Here is a 13,628-nt window from a genome sequence, read left to right as displayed (position 1 = left end):
AATTGGAATGAGGCTATGATGATAGTATTGAATCGATGAGCTTTGGTAAATGAGGAGATACTAAATCAATTGATCATTTTTAATCATTGTGATTTCTACATCAATAGAAATGATCGAGATTTGTTTTAATGGGTAATCTATATATTTTTTTCCTGCCTAATACTGTGGTGCCTCCACTTACGAATTGGATTGGGACTGGAAGAAATTTCGATAGTAGAGACGCATTTTCCTAATCTGTTCCAATCTCCCCAAAATTCAGACATGAATGTTTGACGTAAAACTATCGGAACACTTCATGACCCGAGTTGCGAATGATGCGGACGCTGCAACGACACATACTTGTATGTCTCTATTTACACACAGACACATATGGTAGAAGTCCCTCTTAGCCAATGGGATGCCAGGAGGATGCTCGGTAATAGTCAATAGCACAGCAGCTCTACGTATGTTGCGTTGAGGAAACTCAGAGCTGCAAGTAGCAGCCCATACTGTATTTTTACCTTTCATATGTTGAAATTTCTTTCGTACCAAGAGGCAACAATTTCCTGTTGAGGCATTTCGTAACTTGAAAATTTCCTATTAAGAGACGTTCGCAAGTAGAGGTACTGCTGTATCAGAATCGGCATCTGCCTCAAAATATTAATGTCAGTCAATCCCAATAAATAACTGAGCATGATAGCAGCAAACTACAAGGAAAGAGACTGTAAATGACAAAATATCCAACGTTTCAGATCAATGATGGCCACAAGTGAAACGGAATCATTCTATATACCTGTACAAACTGGCTAATGTGTTAACCAGTAACCAGCTCTCCAACTCTACATACTCAAGTCACTCATCAGGGCAGATCCCGCTTTTAACGCCATACACACTCAAAGATACGACGGTAAACAAAGGTTGGGGAACCCAAGTGGGTGAGAAAAAAACTGCACTTCACATTTTATTGAGTTTAGAAGTGAGAAGTATTTTTTTTATCCAATTACTTGATAAATCAATGGGATAATGAGTTAGAATACTCAATTCTAAAAATATATTAAAGCTGCAGCCCTTGCAAATTGATAAGAATAAAGTAATCCCTCATTTATCGCGGTTAATGGGGACCAAAACCACCCGCGATAAACGAAAATCTGTGATGTAGCGACCAATAAAAATTTTTTTTTAAAATAATAAATTTTTTAGGTCCGCAAAAAGTCCGCAAACTGTGAGAAGCTGCGAAAGTCAGAAAAACAACAGCGAGTCACATAGAGCAACATATACAGTACTGTACTCCATGTACCTGTATATAGATTTTTTTTAAATGAATGTTTGAAAAAATTCGCGATGCACTGAAGCCGCGATAAATGAACCGCGAAAGAGCGAGGGATCACTGTAAATGTGTGACAAAGAGCGGTCTAGACCTCCCAAAAACCCCTTTTATCCCCTGAAGCAGCACTGCAGTGAAAACCAGTTTGACCCACTTAACAAGCACACAGTATGTACTGACAATTTAAAAATGGGACCGTCCTGATGACAGGCAACCAGCTGAGGCGCAGGGGCCAAGCTTCCCTGCACCGTGTGTCAAGTTTCCACACCAAAGGATGCTTGCTTGGCTAGCATGAAACACTGGATTTGCGCGAGCATCCATGTGGTCTCTATTCATGAAAAAAAAGAGTGTGAGAGAGAGAGAGTAAGAGAGAGTGTGTATCGGGTGTGTATCAGGGCTACTCTTGGCACTTTGGTGTGTTGAGGCTTACAGTTGCGTACAGATTTTTTTTTATGTGGTATGCGCTCAGTCACATTGATCCACGACAGGTTGAACAGGATCAGGGACTAAACAAAAGTTAGCATTGGGGCGAGCTATTGAAAATTCTAATGGAAGAGTTGGTTTATCTAAATCACTGAAGAACATGAAAATGCCCCTTTGACAGACAAATCCGTCATGCGAAGGAGCTTTTGAAACCAGTGTGTAGCACAAATTGGAGATGAATCTACTGATTTCGTGGTGTATTTAATTTAAAATTCAACTCTAAATAATTTACTCGCCAGTCAGTGTGCACAAATAGAAACCAAGAGTGAGTCATTTTTAACTCACTTTGCCTTGGATTATGCATATTAAACAGACTTACATAAACCTATGCACGACACTGAACAAGAAAATATATACTTGAACCTAGCTTGCGAAGTGTTAGCACGGATCGTTTTGTGGCTCCACGGTATGACTATGAGTAATTCCAGCATAGTTCATAGTTTTCAGTCATATTGTCAAGCTACCTTATAAAGTTCTACAGTAACATAGAGACTCATATGCTTGCTGTGAAGCCGTTATATTTCTCTCTAGACACTTACTAATTTAGCAGCTAATTTGCCGTTCAGAGTTGATTACTCTCCCCTGTAACATGGTTCCAGCGAGACCTCTGTTAAAAGTATAGTGAAGCCACGAAGCATGTTGCCGTTTTGGTGCTCTACGTTTCAAGTTAGCTTAGCGATTAGCATTGCTTCTCCATCTTCACCTGTTCTCTCATCTTGCTTGATATGTTGCATGATTAGCTATTACTTGTCATCCTTTCGTGATAACAATACTTGTCAGAAGTGGAGTTTATTGGCCACCACGGAGGCGAGGATCACTAATTTACAGAACAACTCCAATCCTTGAAATGACAGTGTTTAGCTGCTGTATCGAGCCAACTGCAGCTTGTAGCTGGTGCGGAGCAAGTGAGCAATCCCCCGGTAGTTCCAGAGCAGTCGCGAAAGTAGGGAAGGATGAGTGACTTAGGCTCAATGGAGATACACATACATACAATCTTAAATTGATTTAGCAAGGTTAGCAGTTACATTGTTAATTGTATTACTGGAAATGTCACACTTAAGAATGCCCTTCCGTGCTCTCCAAGGATGAAGGATGGAGATGAATAAAGCCCAGGAAGCAAGTAAACAGGTATGTGCTCGTATGGTCAAACCCGCAGACAGCAAGGGGAGAGAGCCATCCACAGGCAGCATGGCCCAATTCATCTTGTCTTGTATTCAGCTGTGCACCTCGCCCATTTGACGTCAGAGACAAGCCATTTCACAAAAGACAGCAAGGTTATTACTGCACACAGTGAAGGGTGCTGTGTGTGTGTGTGTGCGCGCGCGCGCGCGTGTCATAACAGCCAAGTTTCTGCAAACTCAGAGCCTGCGCATATCATATATCAGCAGTGTTTGTGGTGTGTGTGTGTGTGTGTGTGTGTGCGGGCGCCGCCGCGCTCGTCTATGTCAGAGAGGATTCCCCTTTGCATCGGTTACACAATCTCCCTGGGAGGGAACGGGGGCGCGGTGGCCTGGAGGGGACGGCCCATGAGTGAGAGCGTCACTGAAGCGAGTTCACACACATGCACCGTTTGGTTACATGATACACTTGTATAAAACAGACAGCCAACTTTAGATGATGACAGAAACCCGACATACATGGTCAACAGCAACGGAAGGCAGGATTTCTCGAACCATCTACGTCCTCACAACCACCCCCTCATGTCCTTGCTCTTCCCGTGTGACGAGGATACCCCTTGCTTGTCTCCTTCCTGCCTTCCTGAGCCTCCACCCCCACCACCTCACCCATCGCTACAGCTTGCTCCATCCGCCCACGAAAAAAGTGTTTGCTCTCTTTCGCTCCTTTTCTTCCTCTTTTAATGTGTCTTCTTAAATTGTCAGCCCTGTTGCTGACGCCATCCTCCTCCACAGTCAGCCCACTCAGTCCTGTGGGACGAGCTATGACTCATTCGCTTCCTCTTTCCCTCCCCGTCCTTGTTACCTACCTTCCTCCCTACCTTTCTGCAGATCCCCTCAAGTCTCTTTTACAGCCACTTTCAGCTACAGGATCTACATATGTTTAGTTCTAGGTTCAGTTGCCTGTCGGGGCGTGTGAAAGTTGGGAGGTGCACCAAACGGAGGACGCGAATAGCATTTGAAGTAAGGTGATTACCTTTACGGTACCATGACTTGACTCAGTCACTGCTGTTAACTTTTACATTACATCAACTAAAACCTACCCGTTCATTGCCACTGACAAATATAACCATTAATTATGTTTTTCCATGTGGAAGACATCTTACATAGCTTGTCGATTAAATGCTTGCATGTACAAAACTGTAATGAAAAACTAACGGCAGTAGATGGCAGCGATGCATCACTTCAGATTGAGATGTGCATAGTTTTTGAGGTGAAAATAAAGATTGGGGTTAAATCTTGGCTTGTCAAGCCCATTGCAAGGGAGGAAAATGCCAACACGTTTGTTAGCTAGCAACTTTTTTTTTCTTGTAAGACATGTCTCCTCTTTTTTTGTTTCGTTTGATGCTGCTTTATATTGTCAGAACACAATATCCTCTATACCAGGGGTCCCACACCGCCGGTCCGCGGACCGGTACCGGCCCGCAGGGCATTTGGTACCGGGCCACGTGGAAAGAACTTGCCTTAATTTCATTTTATTTCGGAATACGAAAGATGTTTTATTTTGAAAGATTACCGGATTCTCTGTTACATCCGTCTGTGTCACGCTTGACACGCGTCAAACCACGCTTCTGCGTCACGTGACCGATTACGCTAAAAACAATGAGTAAAAAATGAGTTTAAAAAACTGCTGGAGATCGCAAATGACGGCGACCTTAAAAGTACGTTCGAGCCAACTGGATTAAAGTTATGGCTGAATATTCTGAGATCGCTACAATAGCACTGTTGCTATTTCAGACATGCTACCCGTGTGAGGCGGGGTTTTCTGCAGCAACGGCGACTAAAACAAATTACGAAGTAGACTGGACATAAAACACACACTTGAGGTGTCATTGTCTCCTATTACCACGAAATGGGACCGTCTGGTTGCAGAAAATCAAGCTCGGGGCTGTGGTGAGTCGTAATTTTCATGCACTTTAAATTTGCATTGTATAGTATTTTGAAGGCATTAAACATGACCATCGCGATCAGAGTGCTGCAGCCAGATTAGAAGCTCCTTGTGTTTATTATTATATTTCGAAAAACCACCATTTTCATGCAGCTCATACCATATTATTTTGTCGTATTATTTCCGTCACACCTTAAATGCCGGTCCCTGAAAATATTGTCCGACATAAACCGGTCCGTGGGGCAAAAAAGGTTGGGGACCCCTGCTCTATACCATATTCTTGATCGGTCATTCAAAATGCTCTAAAATAGCTGGCATTTCGGGGTACTCCGCTGGCAGTGAATGAGATAAAGAAAATCAGCACTGAATAAGATAAAATATAGTAAGAGAGATTGCAAAGAAATTTGATTTTATAAAGGTAATTTCTGTATGTACAATAGTGTTGTATTCTTCAATTGGATGTGATGTGTGCCTTTAATGGGGCTGCCACGCTCCATCCGCTAGCAGTAGTGAAAAAGCAAATCTCCCAATTTATGCTACAAACCAATAAACCAGACTTTGTTTTCAATTTACATCAAGTGCGTGTGGTTTTTTTTGTTTTGTTTTTTTTTGGGTGAATTTAATCATGAGAGACATGCCTGCAAATTGTATCTTACACAATGAAATGGTTTCTGACTTTGGGTTGAGACTTTAAATTTCACTGCCAAGATCCAGTAACAACACTGTGCAGTAACGTGTCATGGTGTTTTGGTGCAAGTTGTGTCTATGATTAATTAAGTTCTTGCGAGCTCACAGTTGTTGCTCATGCATTACTGGAAATAATAATCTGTCAATGACGCTTGATTGTTTCGCTGCTCTCGCCGCCATTCCGTGGTCCTGCTGCCACTGATGGTGGATGCACTACTCCAAGAATAGCACCATGAGGCAAACCCCTCAATCACATGCCAGTCACAATTGCGGTTTTTGCATCACTACATTCTGTTTCGGCAAGCTTGATTTAGTGATGAAAGGCTTTTGGTCCAAAATCGGCAATGCTCTTTTTGGCCTTTTTCTCGGGTGACTTTGTTTGTTCTAGTCTGACCAGACCAGCATCGTTAGGTAGGTGGTGGAAAGACACATTGGCATGCTGGCCCCGGGCCACTGGACCAGAGTTAACATCAAACTCTGCCAGGAATAAAGACGACAAAACAATTAAGCTATTTCAAGCGGGACTTCGTGTGCTCGGGCCAGAAAAAAAAATTCTGTGGATACCTGAGGCAAAAATCAAGAATATACCCACAATGAATGTGACATTATCAGCTACAAGCAGCGGGATGGCCAAACATGTAACAGTACAAAATTTAGCAGCCGTCGGTTTAAAACCGAGTTCCATTCCAACAGTGGCTGCGAGTTAAACTAAAAGAATTTAAAGTACCCTGAGAAATAACAAGAATGTACTCAATAAAATCAAATTGTACTAATTGTACTGCAAAATAGCAATTCAAGTTGACTTCAGTACGGCCAGATTTCTTTTTTAGGTGGTAGGAACAGAGTCTGCAATGGACTGCTTATAATAGGAATGCTAATATCAGAAATTTTGGATGTAGACCGATATAATCTGAGACTGTATTTTAAGATGACATTGATATTCAATTTCAATATCAAATCAGGACACCCCAACCTTCTTGTGTCACGTGTGATTCTGTACGCGACAAACGGAGGGACACCTGACCATTTTTCCCACTGCGGAATGTAACAACTACCTCACGGGAGGACTGCTAATCAGTCAGAATAAAGAGTCGTAAAAACGTTAGATGCATAAAACACAGTTCGACTTCAAAGAGTTCACCTTTTAGTTCATTTCCAAGCATCACAACTTCTATTTCAGTTTTTCTGGGCAGCCAGTAGGAGGTGAGAAAGACGGAGGAGCAGCGGCTTACAAGTGAGACAGGGAGAGAGAGGGGAAAACTTCTCAATGATGAAACAATCTGTGCTGTTAAGTGATTGGACCAACCCTCCACCAATTGGAGGATCAGATCCATGGCAACAAGCTCTGTCGCCAAGAGAAATCCAGCCATATCCCTCAACACCCCCATATTTTTCACTCCCTTCCTCACCCTCACGACCCCCTCATGTACCAACCCACCTTTCGCTTTCCCAAATTCCAAGGCCATTATTAAAGGGGATTGAGTTTAACACAGATTTACACCACTGGGAGGAGGGGGGGACACTTAACGACGTGGCTACACGGCACAGACAAAAACAAACCCACACGTGCCAACCAAACATGGCTCGAAGATCCCTCGGACTTAATGAGGCTTACAGAGTGATCAGAATAGGATTCATTCACAAAGAGTCATTAAAATGTGCAGAATGTGCAGCTTCTTCACACACAGACTGTCTTGTATCATTCACACCAGTAAAATTAAAGCTGCATTCACACAGTAAGTCACAGTTTGATCCCTCCCTGACATTACAGGCTGCGGTTACCAAGGTAATTCTCAAATACGTAAACATTTTCTGACCTATAAGCTTATGATTAATGTGTGCAGATAAAAAAAAGATACATATTTACAGTGTTTTAAAAATTTACTCTGTCATTTCTGCTTCTATATTAAAACTGCCAATACCTTTTTGTCTTTTTTGTTCTGTTCTGTTTTTACAATAAAATGATTATTCACACTTGGAACTGCTGTGAAGCGCCCGCTCCTCAACACAACACGGATCGATACCGGCTCAGTCAATTCCCACCATCGGCGCGCACTCTGTGGTGTAGCCTCGAGTGTGATGGATGAACTCTTAGGGTCTACGGGGAAGAAAATAGAATAGCGGGGCCATCTTTAAACGTTAAGAAATGCTCGGTTGTACAAAATCAGCACCTTTACTGCCAGAAAACTTCTGGAATTCAGCATACATTTGATGAAATTCTGTGCAAATGCATTGAGTCAGGGCTCGTGTTTTTTGCATGTAGAACTTGCAATGAATGCTAACTGGTGACCGGAAAGTTGTGAAATGTGTAGGATTTACTTGCAAGAAGACCCGCAACTATATGATGAGACTTCGTTTCTGGGTTAAAACGGATTATAGACATGAAAGAATAAAAGATAATAACTTGCTGTTTGCTGTGTAGACAGCCAGTTTTGTAGTAGAGAGTAAAGTGACACGACTCGCCTTTGGCTATGTTCAGACTGCATGCAAATGCCACACGAATCAGATTTTTTTGGGGGGCCCATATGTGACCTGTATCTCATTATTTTTATGACAATGTGCACGATTCAGTTTGGATTTTTTTCAAATCCAACTCAGGTAACTTCAATATGTGGTCCTACATCGGATACATATCTGATTTTTTGCAAAGCAACCTCAGCTTGAATGGGCAGATCGCAGAGATCCGTCCCATACATCAGCCCAATATGCGGTCCGCACGGGTGGGGCCGGCTGATTATTGTCCGTGAATCTGCAAAGTTGTTTTGAGTAACAGTGCTGACCTTTATGATTGACTTTCCAGTAATTTAATCCCACTTGAAACATGAAGCATAAAACAGACATTTGTAGTGATAGTAGTACGTAATTCAGACAGGCAAATGCATCATTCCGAGCGGGAGTGAAGGCAATGACGTGGAGTCGTCATTATCAGACATCCCTATGAAATGCAGAGATCGAAAAGGCCATTTCCCCAAAGTATTTCTAGCTCCTCCAGCATTGCCCCTCTGTCAATGTATGATTTTTAAATGAGCACCTACACGCAGGACCATATTTACTTGTGTTAACACTGCCGCATGATGTCTTTTGGGCGTGTCACTCGAGGTGCCTTGTGCGCATGCGTGTCACATCATGGATGCGCTCCTTTCATATTAGATGTGGCATTTGTTTTCGGATTGTGAACGAGTACATACATTATACATCTTTATTTCTATCAAATATGTTTATGATAAAGTATTGTACTGATCGGTTTGTCATCGTTGAAAAATGAGTAGAGCATCTCAGTTAGGGTTGGAGAAGGAGGCCTATATTTGATGAGACCTATGAGTAGGAAAAGGTGGCCCTAAAATGAGTATCGTACAGTTCGGTATTTAGCTGAATCCAGATGGGGGCCAGTGGCTTTCCTGACATGCACAAATACATCCATTTGACAACAGCTGGCAGCCTGGCCTGCAATGCCAACAGTGATGGGGGCTTGAGAGCTGCCAGCTCGCAGGCTTTACCCAGAAATCATGCAACCAGCCAGTCACCAAGTCAGGCACCGTTAGTTGCACGCGTGTAAAGGGCTAAAGTCACTCTTACAATGCGACAAGTTGCATCCCAAAAATAGCCACTGAGGAGGAGGATGCAATAATAACCAGGACATTGCTGTATCCATTCTGCAACAACAGAAAAGAAAACCACTGTGTGTGTGGTTGCAGAGCTGCAGGCAGGATCGCTCGTGAAAACGAACCACTTCTAAATATGTCTCCCTGACTTTGTATTGTTCAGACTTTGAGTTTTTATCGGCATGATAGATTCATTCTCTGAACTCTTAAGTCCTGGATGCAAGCATTTCTAAATACAAAGGCCAGCCGAACTTTGTGATACTACAAATTCATCTGAAACTAAAACCATTTGCTCTGATTTGGTGGCATGCAATCGAGGTTGGAATTGCTTCAACGATGAGATGATCAGCGTGAACTGAATTTGTGCATTGTTCGACTCATTGAGAGCTGCCAATCAAGCTTTGCCCTGCACAATTAACAATGGGCGATATTTGCTATCTTAACTCGCCCAGCGCATTCTGTACAAACTACACTGAATGAATGACCCTGGTGTGTAGGTTTCCTCCAGACTGCAGGTGAGTCAGTGTAAACCTTCTGACTTGGAGGCAATTACAGCAGTGAGTTTCTCCAGAGGGTGCCATTGATTATTTTGCCCCCCCGCCCCAACCCACCCTTCCCTCTGCCTCTTGAGCATCCTCTCTTTTGTGCTTGGTCTTTTTCCCACGCACTGGCAATTAGCATGCAGGCTGCAGGAGGGCCAGCTACCTGGGATGCAGGAGTGCTAAGTTACCTAAAAATTAAACAAATAAAAGTCATGGAGTATGTTTGGAGTTTTTAAGGAAAATACGCCTTGCCACAGAAATTATTGGACATTGTAATGTCATAAATGTGTGATGTTGCTGTACCTCACTAAGCCTCATTTTAGCCAGCATCAAAGGTGCTGTTTCCTACAATTTTTCCTGAAAGGACAGTACTGACGGAAAGAAGAACCGAAGACAAGACAAGATGCACTGGCATTTACTGTATGGATGAATGCGCTATGAACAAAGAGCTTTGAATTTGATCATCTGATAACTGTTGTGCATTGGAATCTCAGTTGTGTATGCTGTCTGACAAGAGTGAACCCATAGCTTCTAAGAGAAGGTGCTAGCTAACGAGTGTTGACGCAGGCTGGCTAGCTGCCAGATACTTGTCACTTGTGATCAAAATGCAAAGTATGAGTTACGTTTTAACATTTACCACATTAGAGGTCGGTTTCATTTTATACATGTTGATTGTATGTTAAAGAATGATGTGCAAGGGGTGCATGTGTTTACCTAATTCCCATTTATCATTAAAGTTAAGTGATTTTATTGTTGCTAACGTATTGATACTGGACTGTTAAGGATGGCTTCGTTAGGCCATGTTAGTTGAAACATTGTATTGTTAGGTTAATAAAGCTTTTATGAACCCATTATTCCACCACCTGTAATCACAATCAAATTAAATTTTGTCAACCCATTTCATGAAACAGCTGGTGTTCGACTTTGGAGGCTCCACTGTATGATGTTACAGATAAGTGTGGTTTACATGCCCCAGCTATAAATGAACACGTGGATTCACAGAGCTAATTGATTTTTTGGTGCTGCAACATTAAATTTTTTAAAATTACACTTGTTATAGTTGTGGCACCATCTGGCAAATCTGGTGATTTGGATACATGAGCTCTCCGCCTCCCCCCGCCTAACCCTCGAATTTAACTGCTATAACGATCTTCCAGATTTCATCGAAACAGATCTGGGCTGAGTCACTAAAAAAGCTTTCACAAATGAGAATCGGGTAATTGCGAGTGGGATTTTGCAAGGCTGTAACCATCAGCGGAGAGCGTGTCTTCGAAGCCAGGTCTCCTCAACCTGAAACAGTCAATGAGGGCGCGCTGCTATTTATAACCACTGATTTTTTATTCAAGAGGGCTCTTCTGTTGTGCTTTTATCACCTCCTCTTGTTTTACTGCTGCCCGCACATTCGGTCTCAACAGACGGCGAAAACACGGACACAAATTACCTTGGCGAGAGAAAATGAGATTCTGAGCGTGCGTGGCACACACCTAAACTGACATGACCACAGGCCACTGCTGTAGCTCCAAGTTAAGATGATCATTGTGGATAAGCGTCAAGGTCTCTTAACGCAGGACTTCCCACATGCAGCCTTATGTAAGCGACTAGGTTGCCCCTCTTCGCTACACCCCTCCCCTCGCTCCTCGGCGTGACGGTGTTGCAGCGATGCCTTCTTGCGCTGTGACCACCTCCGCCCACTGCCCTCCACCCACACAGGAACACAGTGGAAGGGAATTCCTCATTACCCCCGCCTTTAAGTGGCCACAAATTAGTGAGAGTCATCAAGACGGCGGGGTCCATATTTGATGCATAGCTTGCGTTAACAATCCAGTTTGTCAGTTACTGCTCATTCAAATTACACCGTTGACTAAAAAAAACACCAAAAAAAGTTGCAAGACACTAAAGTACTAAGGTTACGAAACTACCAGCAGAATTTCACCCCCCTCCCCCAAAAAAACATGCCATGCTTAGAGCACAATCAGAGGCATGAATTGGTGCACCAAGATATACAGACTAGGATTACAATGGATGAATTTCAATTATAGATAATACAGAGACAAAACATTCTTACGGTATGAAGAAGTCATCTCGATGGATCTCCAGCCAAGTCAATCAGGTCAGATAGTTGTTCTGTGTTTTGTTTTTGAAACTCGGTAAATGAATCACGGCAGAAGAAACAGCAGGTGTGGACCAGAAAGAACTCTCGCTGCTTAACTGCAAAAGGTAATGAATTCCATTGTCGGTGGGGGGGTGAGTTTCCGGCAAGTTCAGTTCATTCTACTTTCTCCTTCCGACAACTTGCCTTGTTCTCATGTTTGAGAGGTGTCGCTTCTTTTTTTCTCAATGAAATTCGCACGGACCAGGACAAAAATCCTTTCCCGCTCTCAGGCCAACATTTGCATCGTTCACAACGCTGCCGTCTCTTGCAAAACCTGCTCCCTTTCGCATGGATTCTAGCTCTCTCTTTTCCTCCCTCCCTCTCACATCTTGTTCGCTTGCTGCTCTCGGTGCTACGATGTAATTGCAGTGACAGCCAAGCGAGGGCTCGCGAGCACCCCAGCTGTTTTAAAAAGCTACATGAATCAGTCACCAAGGTTGCATGATTGTGAAACTTTGTTCCCCGAATCATTAAACTTGAACTAGCATAGTCACTAATGATCAATCCCCTTTCACACTACGTGTAAACGGGCATTCTCAGGTGATATTAGAGTCGTTCCATTACGCCAAAACAGGGATGTAAAGATTCAATCCAGATTCTCACTTCTGTATTGACAGCAAATGAGAGTGTTTCAGACAAAGAATTCATCACTAATTATTTGACGGTGGGAGGCCGCGTCGCGTTGTGAAAACGTACAGTTGAGGAATTCTCTCACTTCACTGGGTTTGGCATAAAAGGCAGGGGCTGCAGAATTATGGGATCACTGTGTTAGGAGGCTGATGATTGATTGGAACTACTCGACTGCGGGGTATGAAGTGCTGACAGCTGATGTCAAAACGCAGCACTGCTTTAATGGTTAAAAAAAGATACGGTACAAAGAATATAAAAGGGAAGATAGCAGGCAAAATTAATGAAAGAAAAAAACTCATTAGCTGGGAAAGCCTTAATCCCTCAAGATGATTTATTTGCATGTTCTCCCTGCAGCTTCAGGGAATACGAGAGGAGGACGTCAAAAGTTCAGCATCAAAGCAACTATCTGCAGCGAGCTCAGGATAAGGTAGACGTCAAGGGATGTCTGCTTTGTGCCTCGCTTGGCTACCGTGGAACCAGGATTCATTTGGGATCCAAGTACGTCAAGCGCCAGCTTTGAATTACCAGGGAAAGATGCAACCGAGATGATTATGAAAACATGTTAGTGGCTAACAAATTGATGAAAGGAGCTGCTAACTTTCAAACACAAAACAGTCGTCCAATACATTAAAACAATACACTCCCATATTCAAACCCTCTAATGTGCTCATCAATTCATCAACTGTTATAGATTTGGGTGATTGTGTGCAATTGACTGTTGATAAACTGTCTCAAAAAACAAGATGTCCTTAACTCATTCACTCCCAAAGATATATTTATGTCTTTTCACAGTCCACACGTTCAACCCCAGATACTTTTTTTTTCATTTTTTTCCAAGCATTAGGGTTAAAAAAATAAATAAATAATAAAATATGGGGTCGAGAATTGGCTGGTACTGAAGACCTTTGCTATGACAACACATCCTGGAAGCATTATTCCAATATAAATCAGTGGAAGAGCAGCTGCGAACATGAAAATATTCCTAGTGTTAAAAATAACAATGAATCGACATTTTTTTCCCCCGTTGTCTCTTGGGTGTTAGCACAGCATGATAGGTTAGTTAAGTTGCAGTTAATGGGTGTGTCAATGATTCATTTCACCAACAGAGTGGTCGGGTCACCAGTTTTGAAAGATTTCCAACAGATGTGCCCTTCCAACTATAGCCA

At 42.7% G+C, this 13,628-nt stretch overlaps 1 protein-coding gene across 12 annotated transcripts in view; it reads right to left on the bottom strand.

Annotated features, from left to right (window-relative positions):
* The window catches only part of r3hdm2 (R3H domain containing 2), a 55,749-nt gene that overhangs the window by 30,270 nt on the left and 11,851 nt on the right, over positions 1 to 13,628 (bottom strand). The window contains exon 1 of one of the 12 annotated variants that reach the window (XM_086118434.1): positions 11,746 to 12,110. The exons of the other annotated variants lie outside the window; for them this stretch is intronic. The gene's annotated coding sequence lies outside the window, so the exon portion shown is untranslated. Of the gene's footprint in view, positions 1 to 11,745; positions 12,111 to 13,628 lie in introns of those variants that run through there. 12 annotated transcript variants of the gene reach the window in all.

This window comes from Hippocampus guttulatus, chromosome 8 (assembly GCF_054856545.1).
Source record: "Hippocampus guttulatus isolate MCC_2025c chromosome 8, RoL_Hgut_1.0, whole genome shotgun sequence".
NCBI lineage: Eukaryota > Metazoa > Chordata > Actinopteri > Syngnathiformes > Syngnathidae > Hippocampus > Hippocampus guttulatus.
This window is presented reverse-complemented; position numbering and strand designations above follow the sequence as displayed.